The sequence below is a fragment of the Amblyomma mixtum genome, chromosome 9 (genome assembly GCF_055824585.1).
Source record: "Amblyomma mixtum isolate Tamu chromosome 9, ASM5582458v1, whole genome shotgun sequence".
Lineage (NCBI taxonomy): Eukaryota > Metazoa > Arthropoda > Arachnida > Ixodida > Ixodidae > Amblyomma > Amblyomma mixtum.
In genome coordinates this window covers 3,509,348-3,524,760 of record NC_143020.1, presented here as the reverse complement: position 1 = coordinate 3,524,760, position 15,413 = coordinate 3,509,348, and the positions used below count along the sequence as shown (strand labels likewise).

At 49.8% G+C, this 15,413-nt stretch overlaps 2 pseudogenes; both read left to right on the top strand.

Moving 5' to 3' along the window:
- Nucleotides 1-1,000: 1,000 nt before the first annotated feature.
- Nucleotides 1,001-14,209, top strand: LOC149328093 (uncharacterized; annotated as a pseudogene).
- Nucleotides 10,996-13,355, top strand: LOC149328094 (uncharacterized; annotated as a pseudogene).
- Nucleotides 14,210-15,413: the final 1,204 nt, after the last annotated feature.

Sequence of the window (15,413 nt, the reverse complement as noted above, 5' to 3'; positions counted from 1 at the left end):
CGCAGTTATGCGGCTTTTACCCGACACCCTCCTTTTCTCCTTGAGAGAGAAAATAAAGACGATTTGATTTAATTTGATTGAATACGCAGATACATGTCCCTGGTGTGGTGGTATTAATGCGTTCACACATATTACAAGGACATGCACAGCTAAACCAAACCACTTAAGCAGCCCAACGTGGCTCTGGAGCAGTTGGAGGTGACGCTGGCCAGCGCCACCCCTCCATCTCCACGGCCTCGGCCAGAGTCACTAGGGTCTTGTACTGAAGACTACGTTTACTTTGCTCCACCAACATCTTCTAGCCTCTCAATATATGTTCATTCATTTCTTCCTATAGCAAGTTCAGAAACTGGTTATATCAAAGAGCCGAGATGTCTTCAGGCACGGAAGAGAGAAATGTTTTCTTTCTCCTCGTTCACAGTGGACGAACTAGTGACATCGTTAGCTGCATTGTGACCAAAACCCCCAACACACGTTATGAAAGCACCCACTCGAAAGACAAAATCCGCCGAGGCACAGCAAATCTCATATGCCTGAAGTCAGGACAACAATGAAAAGCACTTGTGAGACTCCTCAAGTAAACGTAATCGATGTCGGCCGTTACTACAGAAGTCAAATCTTTCACTGCTAGCACAATCTGGTCTACACAGATCCCTTGGAGATTAGGAGAATCTGGAAGGAAATTTCGGGCTTCAAAACACTGTACTAATATGAACGCCCGAAGGTTCCATTCAAAGAGCGCAAGTTTAGCGGAAGTTATCTAAAAGTGCTGTAAAAACTGTGAACTAAATCGGTCGTTCTTTCTTTCGTGCGACAAATAAGAGGGCTAAGACAATCTGTTTTTTTTTTCTTAGCCGACCTTCAAAATTACAGAAGCGTAGCTGCCGCGGGAGCACGAGCCGTATAGCAGACAACACTTCCAGAGGAGGGCGCTGGACACTTACAGCGGCACGCGCTCCTCGAGGACTCCTTCCAGACGAAGAAGAAGAAGGCGGCTACGATGGAAGCTCGGCCAACGAGAGAAGACCTACTTTCGCCAACTGGCACCGGTCGCCCCGCGACTCGGACTTCCATCTTGCGAAGTAAGGAGTTACGATCGGCAAGCGTCTGCCTGAGCGGCGCATTTGGGGCCGCTGTGGCCACCGCCACCACCGCGCTGGCCTGGCTCGCTGTTCACTGGGCTGCCAATAGGGTTAACACGAGTGCCACTGGGACGAAGTTCTGCTGCCCCAGCGAGGCAGCCACGCTGTTCGCCGCCATCGACGCCAACCAGCAGCCTTGCACAGATTTCTTCGCGTACATCTGCAAGAACGCCCTCGAGGCAGGATTCGTCCAGCGGGACGTGGCACGCGACTTGCTGGTGAGCCGCTTGCGCATGGTGACTACACTTCTAGTTTCCGCGAGGGTGCACTAGCAAAAGGAAAAAGGCGCAACACGAAAAGAGAAAATGGCTCAGTGCTTATGGTGTTCAGCTGCTGATCCTAAAAACGCGGGTTCGATCCCCAGCCGCGGCAGCCCAGTTTCGATGGAGGCGAAATTCTAGAGGCCCGTGTACTGTGCGATGTCATAGCACGTTAAAGAACCCCAGGTGGTCCAAATTTCCGGAGCCCTTCACTACGGCATCCTTCATAGCCTTAATCGCTCTGGGCTGTTAGACCCCCTAAACCACAAACCAAACCAGAAAAATGGGATGCCGGAAGCACTAGGTACGGCAGGTTTTCTGTTTTGCAGTCGTATCCTTGCTGGCTTACCCCGTTGCTTCCAGTAGTAATGCCTGCTTAAGAAATATGCTGCAATTTTCTGCCCTTCCACAGGCATTTGCAAGTGGCCGCTTTGGTGTTCTAATTGCAAAAGTCTTTCTTTTGGCAAGTATCGGAAGCGAAGACAGCACAAACTATTTCAAATTTATGGTGAAAAGTTTGTTTTTCTGGAAAGGAAATGGCGCAGTAACTGTCTGACATATCTCGGTGGACATTCGAACCGCGCCGTAATGAAGGGACAAAGTCGAGAGTGAAAGAAGAAAAGATGATAGAGGTAGCATAGTGGAGGGCTCCGGAATAATTTCGACCACCTGGAGACCTTTACCATTCACTGACATCGCACAGCACACGGACGTCTTTTGCGTTTCGCCTCCATTAAAACGCGGCCTCCACGTTCGGGTTCGAATCCGGGTACTCCGGCTGAGTAGCCAAGCACTCTAACCACTGAGCCACCGCAGCGGCAGCTATGGTGCGGCAATTTTCGAATATGGCTTAGGTTTGGTTTGGTTTATGAGGTTTAACGTCACAAAGCGACTAAGGCTATGAGAGACGCCGTAGTGGAGGGCTCCGGAAATTTCGACCACCTGGGGCTTTTTAACGTGCACTGACATCGCACACAAATATGGCTTTGGATCCAGTGTGCAGCCAATAATTCTAACTGCTATTGATTTGCAAACAATTTGCATACCTCATCTATGCGCTCCTTTTTGGAGAATTTTGACGCCATAAAAATATTCCACTGCTCACGTGGTCACACGAGACAGCCTTGTGGAGAGCCGCCCGGTGTGAGCGATATCAAATTCAGCAACTGGTCGGCACTCTAGAACTTTAGCTTCTCGGATTTTGAGAGCCGTAACCATGTCCCTGGTGTAAACCCACAAGACGAAAACAAAAAATCCGTGTTGCTCAAAAATTTGCCGAGAAATTGTTGACCATTCAAAAAGCATACCGTTTCGCATAACTCCGACGTGTATGCTTCATAATGAAGGTTTGCTTCCTTAGTACGGGTAGGAAAATTTCCAACAATTTTACACCTCGAGATTTTCTACGAAGAGCACGATGGCGAAAAAGAGCTGTAACTTTTGATGGTCGCAGTAGCAAAGTATACAATCTTGTTTACCTGCTGAATGCAATCTATATCAATTTTCTTAATTCCTAAAAACCGGAAGGCGCCGGAACTGCCTTTATTACAGAATCGATTATTTCGGACTCTTCGTTGCCTACAAGGTATTTACTGACGTAATCGCGAACGGAACAACCAAAGAACCAGGCTTCCAGTCTCGAAGGCTACCCCACAAGACCCCATATTCACATTATCAAATAGATCAGAGAGATGCGCAGAATGTAACCAATCGCTATATTTAGCTTTCATTGATTACTAGAAAGCAGTTGACCCAATCTAAATTACAGCTATCATGCAGTAATTGCGGAGCCGGAGCATAGAAGAGGCATGCGTAAAAGTACTGAAAAATATCTCCAGCGGCTGCACAGACACCATAGCTCTTCTTTGAAAAAGAAATCAGATCTTAATCAAGAAGGATGTCAGGTAGGGAGACACGAACTCTCCGGTACTCTTCACCATGAGTTTAAACGAAGTATTCATGATCTGGATTGGAAAGAGTAGGCAATAAAATTAAATGGAGATTAACTTGTAAATCGATGATTCGCTGATATTTCCTTTTTAGGTACCGGAAGGGACAAAGTGCAAACTATGATCAAAGACCCAAACACGCAAAGCAGAACATTAGGTCCAAAATTTAATATAAAGAAAAGTGGCTTTGTTTGGTTTGGTTTATGCGGGTTTAACGTCCCAAAGCCATGCTATGAGAGATGCCGTAGTGAAGGGCTACGGATATTTCGACCGCACGGGGTTCTTTAACGTGCACTGACATCGCAGAGTACACGGGCCTCTAGAATTTCGCCTCCATTGAAATTCGACCGCCGCGGCCGGGATCTAACAAGCGTCTTTCGGGAATATCAAGAAAACTGATGTACAACAGTGTCGGAAGAGAATCCAACTTATATAACACAGGCAGAGAATCGTTGGCAGTGGTGAGGGAATACGAGGTCTGTTAGGAAAGTATCGGGCTTTATTTTTTTTTGCTAACACCTAATGGATATGAAAAAAGCGCGCTTGCATCACGTGACCTTGAACCTTCGTGCGCATGCACGAATTTTTTCCCGCCTGCCGATATGGTCAGTCGGTGGGACGCAGCATTTCAGTGAGGCCGTGCGCAGTGCTCTCGTCGGTTTTTTATTGCAAGGAAAATGGCGGAGTGACAGGAGCAGCGCTACCGCATCAAATTTTGCCATAAACTGGGCGACAGCCAAGTGGAAACCATTCGGAATATTCAGACGGCTTTGGGTGATGATGCTATGAGCAGCACACAGATTAAGCAGTGGTACAATTGATTTAAAGATGGCCGCCCATCGGTGGAGAGCGAGCCACGCTCCAATCGGCCATCAACATGCCGAAATGGCCAGGTCATTGCCGAACTGAACGCTGTGGTGATGCGGGACCGTCGAGTGACTATCCGATAAATTGAGGAAGAAGTGGAGATGAGAAATTTTTCCGCACATTCCATTATCACGAAGATTTGGCCATGGAGAGAGTAGCAGCGAAATTCGTGCCGAAGCTGCTCAGGGTGGAGCAAAAGCAGCTTCGTGTAGAAGTCTCACAGGTCATGCTGGATTCCGCAAACAGTGACCCCGACTTCATCAACATCATAATAACTGGTGACGAGTCTTGGGTGTACAGGTACGACCCGGAAACTAGATCCCAGTCGTCACAGTGGAAGCATTCCACGTCACCAAGACCAAAGAAGGCCCGCCAAGTGCGCAGCAATGTGAAAGTGATGCAGACTGCTTTCTTTGACACCCTCTGTGTGGCAGACCACGAGTACGCACTCCACAGGGTCAAACTATGACCAATGAGTGCTACAGGGATGTCCTTTGTTGCCTACGTGATGCTGTGCGGCGCAAGAACCCGGAGTTGAGGTCAACAGGAAAGTGACGCATCCATCACGACAATGCTCCTGCACATGCCTCGCACTGGATTCAGACTTTTTTGGCGAAAAACCAGACTCCTGTAGTTCAACAGACTCCTTACTCTCCTGATACGGCCCTTGCGATTTCTGGCTGGTTCCCAAAATCAAGAGGCCATTGAAAGGAGCGCGATTTCAGACAAGGAAGAACATTATGGCTGCAACGACAGCTGAGCTAAACTCCATTCCGAAAGGGGCCTTTTCGGAATACTTCCCAAAATGGCAGCACCGCTGGGAGATGTCTGTGGAGTCCCAAGTATACTACTTTAATGGTGACTAGGTTTGGAACGCTCCAGTTATGCAAGTTCTTTTCTACGGCCAAAGGTCGGATACTTTTCTAACAGACCTCGTATTTACTACATAGGGCAAGTAGTGACCGCAGGTCCGGAATCCGGAGATGAAATAACCAGGAGAGTAAGAATGGGTATCGGATCGAGTGCATTGCGGAGGTATTTTCAGATAATGAACAGCAGTTCACGATTATCCCTCAAGAGGAAAGTATATAACAGTTCTATGTTTCTGGTCAAAGCGCACTACGGTCACATGACCTCATTTGACCAATCGTAACTAGCGCCCACTTTCCTAACCGCGTAGGTGCGATGACAGAGCACGGTAAAGAACTCCAGGTGGTCGATATTTCCGCAGACTTTCACTGCGGCGTCTCTCATATCCTGAGTCGCTTTGGGACGTTAAAACCCCATAAATCAACCAACCAATATTTTCATTTCGTAGCATTTCAACGCGGAGGTTTATATATTTCGCATGCAGTACCCCGGATAGTTTCCCGGAAATACTGACCAGCGTAGTTCGTGTTGAATATCAATCAACCACAACCTGCACAACCACAACGCATCAACGGACTAACCAGTTGCTACGAACAGGGGCATCTCTGCTTGACAGCTGTGGCATGAAACGGTCTAGTGTCGAGACGTGGCGTCTTGTTCCACTTAGGATATGTGGTTAACAATAACATTATCTTCGTTTTAACATTTCTCGAGCTTGTCATATCGTTAGTACTGGCTACCTACAAAACACACACAAAAAATTGCTATCAACAATTCTGTTCTTCATTTCCACTAGATGCCCTTTGCGGCAGTGAATGACGGAATGATGTTACGTGAGTGTCCTTGAGTGGCCGCGTTTCGGGAGATTGGGGTTCCGGCTAGGCAACTTTGTAAGTTGCTTAACAGATCATTCATGAGGCGCTTAGCTCTATGCCACTATTGTGTTTGAAAGCCAGAGTCCTACTCCTCGTGGTACAACTTACGATTTCGATGCGGATCAGACAGTGACCTTCAATGCCTCACAAGGTCAAACCGAATTGCGTGGTGGTATGGCCCAAGCTATGGTAGTATATGACCCCGTGATCATATGACCGTGACCACAGGGTACCGGGCCTTAACCTTTACCTTTGACCTTGGCCTTGACCTTTGATATGAGACAGTGGGCGCCACATTGACAACGACCTTCAATGCATCACAAGGTCAAAAGAAACTTAACTGCGTCGTGGTATGCCCCGAGCTATATTAGTACGACCCCGAGATCACATTGCTCTACCATTGGGTACGTGACCTTGACCTTAACCTTGATTTTGATATTTTATTTCAGACAGTGTAGACCATCCCTAACAGAGCTTTCGCTCCTGTAACTAGCTTCAAGCCGCGTTGAACCCAAGCCATTTTTTTTTTGCAGTTGGATGTCACCTCTGACATCATCAAGGGCACCCAGGACTGCGGCAGTAAGGCTGCAGTCTCACTTCACACCTTTTACACATCGTGCATCAAAGAGATATGGCAGGAGCCCCAGCGAGTCCGGGATGTTGCGGCGGCCGTGCTAGAAATCACGAACACCACCACGCGAACAAGTGGCGCAAGCTTACTTCGTTTGGGCCTTGTGGTGAATAAGCGGTACGGCCTGCCCTTCATCTTCGAAGTATTGAGCTCAGCAGGCAAAACACCGTGGCTTATGTTCGTTAGATATACACCTCGTGTCGGTGACCACCAACATCACTGCGATGCTTCCTGCTCTGATGTCACTTTCTCCATCCTTAATTCGCACTTTGGCACTAATTATACCAATGAGGACGTCTCGAAGTGGGAACAGAAATTTCCGGCTGCCTCGCCAAAACGATCATCCGTGTCTTTGAAGGAGATTAGAGATGCTTTTGGACATCTTGAAGCGTCCCAATTCAAGAACGTATTGCTCGAGTTCCTTATAGATGTCGACAGTGGGAAAATAATATCTGCCATAGCTAAAGCGGGCCTCTTTGCGGACGTTCGGCTTCTGATAGACGCAGACCATCAGCCTTTGGCGTCGTTGTACCTGATGCTTCTTGTCACTCTGCAAGCCATGCCGTACATTACACAGGGCAACACGCTAAGTTCACCTGATATGCGTAGCGAGGACGTTTGTCAAAAACACGTACGCCGGAGCTACCACCTATGGCGCGTAACGTACGTGGCGGCACTCGCGACTCCGGTAAAGACCGCCAGCTGCACAAAATATTCGAAGCCACACGGCGACGGTTCATTGAATATGACCCACTTCGGCGGCTGATGGCAGCCGGAAACGACACAGACCACTTCCGGGCCGTAGTCACCAACATATCGCTCATGCTACCTGGAGACCTGGTCTTCAAAAAGCCAGCCGTGCCCCACCTGACCTCCCAGGGCTTCCCCCGGAACTTGTTCTTGCCTTTGAACTTCGAGTTCGAGGCTAAAAAGGAGACAGTTCGGCGAGGCGTGCCCTGGTTTCGAGACAACCCCGACAGCAAAACGGCGGACCGTATGTTCTTTGCGAATGAGACCAGCCTGTACGTGTCATCGCTGAGCTACGGGTGGCTGAGTTCCGGTACCAGTGACCCACTGCTCGCCGACGCTGCGGTGATTGCGAGTCGCATGGCCGCCTTGATGTGGCTCAAACTGGTCAGCTGGAAGGACTGGTCACGAGAAACGAAGACAGCTCTACAATCACACAGGTGACGCTAATACGGAAAGGAAGCGATAACTGCAGTAACGCGTTCTTGCATGCAGCAGACTGTTTTTGTTTCGGCTCCCATCACGTTCGAGGTGAAGTTTTGCTCCATTTCTTGCATGTTAGCGTCGTGAAAATGGTCACAGAGTAAGTGGCGTCGGAGGCAGGCGTCTTCGCTGCGAACTAATATTTAGACGCCTCTTGTGCATCGCTTCTGGTAGATTGTACATGCTTTAGTCGAGAGTTTGACAGCAGACCGCCTAGTCAGGTATCATGGTGATGGAGTGCTAGTCATTGGACGAGGTAAATAAAGATGACAATTTTTTTGACGTTCCGGGAGCACTACGGCTCCCTTGTTCACTATCTTAACAATTAAAGTGAACAATTCAAGTAAACAAGGGAGCCATAGTGCTCCCGAAACTTCAAAATTTTCATCCTCATTGATCTTGGCTAGTGACCAGTACTCCACAGCATTGTACATGCTTGACATGAAACTCGTGATTATGATTTCTTTGGTGACAGGTAAGCCTTAATCGCTTAAGATTGCCTCCGTTGCTTATGAGCCGTGAAACTAAAAAACTGTTCGTCTTATAAATTGTGGCAGTAAAACGAGCCCGTTCTTCATTACTGTGTTTTCTTTTCTCACGACTGCAGTTCGGCACTGTCGACCTTAGTACAAAGTTTCCTTTAGTGCGGTTGGTTTAAGGTTTACGGGGTTTAACGTCCCAAAGCGACTCAGGCTATGAGGGACGCCGTAGTGAAGGGCTCCGGAAAATTCGACCACCTGGGATTCTTTAACGTCCACTGACATCGCACAGTACACGGGCCTCTAGAATTTCGCCTCCATAGAAATTCAAGCGTCGCGACCGGGATCGAACCAGAGTCTTTCGTGTCTGCAGCTGGCAGCCGCGCTTCGTTTAGCTGACCACTGCGATGGGCGTTGTACTTGAATAACGTTGGAACAGAATCTGCCTTCAAGCGCCGGTTGAACGAAGCCTTAGCGAGTCCAAAGCTCCCTCTGAGGTACACGCTGTCTTCATAGCAATCTGGCGCGAAATGCTCCGAGCACAAGCGGGAATGATTCCTCGGAGACCAGTCGACACGGCGGACAGCTCTCATCCAATTGTCGCGAAGGCTCTTATCGCTAGGAAACCTATGGTAGATCACGCCCGTTGTCACAGACGAAGAATTTGTGCAGCCCACAGCACATCAGAAGTTGCCGTCACCCATCACTCTGGCGTCCACATCACATCAGGCACCTCAACCCGCACCCCCTGTCATTAACCCGACTTCATCATCCACAGACACTTCGAGCACCCCCCTGCAAAGAAGCAGCGCACCACAGACGCCACACCCCCTCCCGTGCCCTCAGAAATAGACGCTAAATTAGAAGCCCTAGAAGACAAATTTGACCACAAACTCAAAGAGCTAGACGCCCGCCTCGAGGCCAAATTTAATCACCTTGCCGCCACCCTCACGGAAAACCTTGAGCAGCGCATGGACGCCATGCTTAGCAAGATGATGGAACTCTTGGAAAATAATCTTACCCATCGCTTCACCCACCTTCACCCTCCACTACCCCCATCCTACCTCCGCAAGCACAAGCCACCTTTCCTGAACAACACATACCAATTGACACACGTCTTACTTCCTTCCTCAATCCCCCTACTATCCAATATAGCGGGGGGGAGCACTAATTATCTCCCCATTTTAACTTAGAACTGCCGCGGCTTCCGGGCCAAGCGCGCCCCTCTGCAACAACTTCTTCCTACCATCACACCCATGCCCCACATACTACTTCTACAGGAGACTGCACACCGGGCAACCCTCCCCAGCTACACATCTACACATTCAGATACCACTAACACACCCAGGGCGTCCACACTCGTCCACCGCAGCCTCACCTGCAAAGCTCATCACATCACGTCTGAGACGCCCTGCGTGATCACTGAACTTATACATCACACACATTCACTTCCTTCTATATTTATAGCAAACATATATCACCCCCCATCTCAGCTGATGGCCTCGCTAGAACCACTTCTGCGAGACCTACATCATCGAGCAGGGAAACATCCCCTGCTCATCGGTGGGGAATTCAACAGTCAGCATACTGACTGGGGATACACAACCACGACACATCGAGGTCGCAGGCTCTGGCTGCTCCTGCAGAACCTCCAACTCACTGTTCACAACACGTTTCAGACGCCTACGCGGATCGGCAACAGTGTCAGCATGGACACTAGTCCGGACCTGACGCTGAGCCGCGGCATCCACGGCGTTACCTGGAACAGAACACAACATACGCTGGGCAGTGATCATTACGTTATACAAATCACTGTCCCATACAAACCACCCCGTCACGCAAATACAACACACAAACTCATTAACTGGGATGCCTTTCGCGCTGTACGCACCGCCCTCCCAGACACTCACATCGCCGACATCGACGTATGGGGGCTGCACAATCACTCACGCATGACGTTCACCACAACACTGGACACATTGAAACTACAACCGAAACCCCTACACTCGACACACGCCTAGCCCACCTCTAGGAGGCTTCTCACAGCCTGCTGGAACGTTGGAAAGGCAGCAAACTTAAAAAGGCACTTAAAAAGCGGCTGGCCGCGCTGCAGACACAAATTCAACAACACTCTGAGGAGCTCTGCCGATCCAACTGGGGACAGATATGTGACAGCATCGCAGGAAACCTGCTCAGCAAACGCGCATGGCAACTCCTCCGATACCTCATTGACCCCACACACACCAAATCAGCAACAAAACACCACGTGACACGCCTCACACACGAACACATTGACGATCCCGACACCCTCCTAGACACACTTCAAACAATATACACCTCTCCAGGCGCCCCCACACCTCTACCCCACTACACAGGACAAGCAAATCCCACACTCGACACCCACATCACGTAGACGGAAGTCATAGCGGCCCTCCTGATTCTCCGCGCCAACTCCGCACCTGGTGCAGACCAAATCACAAACTCCATGCTCCGTAATCTGGACGACCGATCGATCACCCAGATTACGAAATACTTCAACCAGTGCTGGAGGGAGGGTAGCCTCCCGCAGTCGTGGCGCCACGCGAAGGTAATATTCATACCCAAACTCAACAAACCACTTCGCCCGATTTCGCTAACCTCATGCCCCGGGAAGGTCCTCGAGCATGTTGTGTTAGCGAGACTCACAAGTCACATGCCGGACAACAATCTTTACCCGCATAGCATGGTGGGATTCCTTCCCCATCTATCCGCACAGGACGCCATGCTGCAACTCACACACGACATTTATGACCCGCTTCTTCCAGGTCACTCCAAGGCAGTCTTAGCTTTGGATCTTTCCAAAGCTTTTGATCGCATTGAACATCAGGCGATCATGACTGCCCTATCCCCATTGAATGTGGGTGTGCGCACGTATGCCTACATTCAAGCATTGCTCACTGACCGCACAGCAGAGATAAACCTCGGCCCTTTGTCTTCCCCCTGCTACACGCTTCAGAGTATCGGCACCCCTCAAATGTCCGTCCTTTCCCCCTTTCTCTTTAACATTACCCTCATCCCCCTCGCCCGAAAATTGGAAACTATTCCCCAACTGAAGCACACTTTTTATGCCGACGATATCACCCTGTGGATCACCCACGGCAGAGACGGCGGCGTAGAGAACACCTTAGAGTAAGCAGCCACACTCACCCAGAATTATGCACGGACCATCGGACTGTCTTGCTCCCCAGAGAAGTCCGAACTGCTCCTCATCCGTCCTAAGAACCACCGCTGTCCCCGCTCCCCCATTGTCATTGAACTAAATGGTGACCCGGTACCTGAGGTTGGCACCTTCCGTGTATTGGGCCTGCACATCCAGAACGATGGCAAAAACACCACCACCCTCAAGAAACTCAAGCAGGTTGTAGGCGCGATATCGCATCTGATCCGAAGAGTTTCGGGACATCACAGAGGCATGAAGGAGCGCGACCTATGTCGCCTTATTCACGCCTTTGTCCTCAGCCGTGTGCTGTACACTACCCCATACTTACAACTATCCAAACATGACATAAATGCTTTGGATGCTTTGATTCGCAAGGCATTCAAGGTAGCATTTCATCTTCCCCTCAACACACCCACAGACAGATTACTAGGCCTGGGGCCCCAGAACACGATAGGGGAACTGGTGGAGGCCCACCGACAGGCGCAATACATCAGGCTCACACAAACCTCCACAGGTCGGTATATCCTGGACTCCCTCGGAATCAAAATACCGGCCAACGACCCAAAACCCTCCTTGCCATCCCACGACCCCTTCGCCAGAAGCTCCTCATCAGGCCGCTCCCGAGGAATATGCACCCGTCCCACCATAAGCAGCGCCGCAGAGCCCGTGCGAATGCACTCCATCGAGCGTACGGCCCCCGAGCCGGAAGCCGTATGGGTGGACGCTTCCTGCACAGGTGATGAAGCGACAGCAGCTGTGGTGGACTCCTCTTTATCCGCCCTCCTCACACTACCTCTCCCTCCAGACACCTCCCCAGAAGCTGCAGAGGAAGCCGCCATTGCACTTGCTATCACCCGCACGGATGCCCGGTACATTTTAAGTGATTCTAAAACTGCGATTCTAAATTTTGCTCGAGGCCGAGCTCATGTCCCTGGTTTTGGCATACTGGACTCGTCCGATGCACCCCCGCCTCGCCAAGTGAAGCTGATATGGGTGCCCGCGCACTCCGGGAATCCCGGAAACGAGGCCGCCAACCATTAAGCCCGAGGTTCTTTAAACCGGGCTCAGGGGCCCTTGGATCGGGGATTCACGAAGGAGCGCATGCACTCATTCAGCGAGCTGACGCAGGCCTATAGAGCCTCACGCCAGCTCTACCCCCCGCCCCACCCTTCCCTAGTTAACAAACAAGCAACGCTCTGGCGCAGACTACACACACACTCTCTTCCCTCACCCCTTACCCTAGCCCACTATCATCTCTCCTTCCCCATTCCGGCATGCGCCCTATGCCCAGAACCCTTCGTCTCTTCCCTCCACATCCTTTCCGTCTGTCCGGCGGACCCTCCCCCGCGGGACCTAGAGAACCTCAAGACCTGGGAGGGCTGGGAGACCCTGCTGATCCCGGGGGACCCGGCCGTGCAGACCATCGCAACCAGCCGGGCTACCAGTGTTATGGACCTTAGGAACATAAAACACTTGAGTGCAGTGGGGTCGTGCGGGGACCCTGGGGCGTGCCCCGAATTCCTTGTGCTCTCTCTCTCTCTAAATAATTCTGGAGACCTGCACTACAGCACCTCTTACTTCCTTTCTTCTTTCACTCCTCCCTTACGTCGCGGTTCGGGTGTCCGTTACTGCGTCAGTTACTTTCCTGAAAATCAATTTTCAGTTTTTCCCTGCACTGCCAACGCCAGCGCGCGCCCGTCCAGCTTGATACGCCGACACGCTAGTGACGTCACAGTACAGGGTGGCCTTAGAAGTTGCTCGATCAATGGATGCCGCTCGCGTCGAGGAGCGCTTGTCTTCAAAATTCACTTGCGAAAAAACTACTCTGCTTTCAGGTGCGAAATTTTGCATAAGCTATCAGACTACCATAAAGAATATAAATTAAAATTTAATCTCTACCGATGAACATCGAAAAATCGCCGGAGCTCCTCTTCAACCACTAAGCCACCCTTGCGGATCATCGCCGGGATGTCATCTAGAGCTTTATGAGTTAGGGGGTGGCGAGGGGGTTGAGTGGGAACCTGGTATGAACTCACATTGCATAGTTGTCACGTGGCTAGGTATGTCGTTACATTACACCATTGTCACATGATCTGCTGTGTCGTCACATTACGTCGTTGTCACATGACCTGTCAGGACGACACACCTATGATGTCATCACTAACCATACTAATTAGTCTTGCCGTTACCTAACTAGTATTATGTAGGTGTAACGTCATTTTCATGACGAGACGCCTCAGCTCGTGACGTCACATTTTGCCGTATCTTGCGGACAAGACCTTGAAAGTGAGCCATCTAATGGTTTCGCATTAAAAAAGTCCCCCCATTCCTATTTTGAGGTTATTTTTGACAATACTTTTCATGCAGGGAATGCGTGCTGAGAGCCTCAGGCGCCGAGTACCTCGACAACATGCACCGTGTGGTAGAGCTGAAAATGGGGCTGCAAATCGCCGCCATTCTTGGGGCTGCTGGCACAGCCCGTGGTGAGGCCGTAACACCAGCGGACGCAAGATCTAGCTGGTACACAATGCAGGACGCCTGGAGCCTCTACCGGATGTCCGAAGCCCAGTTCTTCTACGCCCGCTTCGCCTACTACCGTTGCAGCATCGCTTCGGAGGCTAGTGCCGTAGTGAACGAACTTGTCAGGGGCAACGCTGACTTTGCCACAGCGTTTCAGTGCCCCGTGGATGATTACAGTGACTGCTGAACATTACTAGGCCGAATGATTGACATAGAATTATCTGAATATGTGGTTGTGAAGGACATACCCGCCTGGTTATATTGCTGGATCTGTTTCAGTACCCGCCTTTTCTACCGTTTATTTTTTGTCTTGTTTGCATAGGCTCTTAACCAGGTTACTTTGCAGATGTGCGGCCACCGTACTGTAGATTTCTAAGATCGGATGATTATCTTAATTGCTCTTTCCTGTTCATGTATGCTGCTTAGCTTGGTTTAGCTTTTTACACTTTCGAGACATCTCTAATTTGTTATATCCATGATGGTTTGTTCAAAGATATATTTCACGTCACGAGCTCTTCCGCCGCCTGAGGGGGTTTCAAAAACATACCTGCTTTCGACACCAACCGTCCAGTGATCCCTCTATGCAATTTTGACCATTTATGAGCGTGGAAATAACGCATCATTTAACGACACTTTAAATGTTCTCCGGCGTAAGCTTTAGAGGCCTTATTTCTTAAGGTGCTTTTAATACGCCAAATTAAATTTCCAGTGTCTGGAATTTTCATGTGCTGTTATTCTGCTCTGTGATCTTCCGCGTGCTGAGTCGAGCGCACATCGGAAAATCTCAACGATGCTCACCCATAATCCAGCAATAGCTATTATTCGGGCTTGATTTCAAGGCTCTTTTTGGTCACAGGTACTGCTGGACATACCGTAGCTTCACAAATGCAAGTTGCACTTTAGATTAACTGCTTTGTTTGAAATAAATGAGAGAAACTGTTCTGCTGATGACAACACGGGATCGCATGTCCTAGGCTATTATAATAGTTCAACTTTTGGCACCCAACCTTTGTATCCGTACCCTAAATACGTTCTCGTGAGCACTGAAAATGAACTAGGAAAGTGTCGCACAAAGTTGAACAGCACACATATGTGCATTGTGTCCTATCTTATTAGGTTATGTCCATCGCAGTGCAAGAAGGCGGTTGACGCGAATTGTAGTGACGATAAAGGGTTTGCTATGCGAGCTGTAACAGATTTTGTACGCTTGTGCCATCACGCAGGAAAACGAGAGAATGTCATGCGATTGCTTGGCTTGCATTGCGAAAACTGCGTTGAAGTGGGAGAAGTGGTGTTAACAGCGCACGCGCAAATGCTCTTTCTACCACTGAGGGCCCCTCTAGGTCTACACGTCACACGGACGCAATTTATTTCCACCTCAACTTAATCTT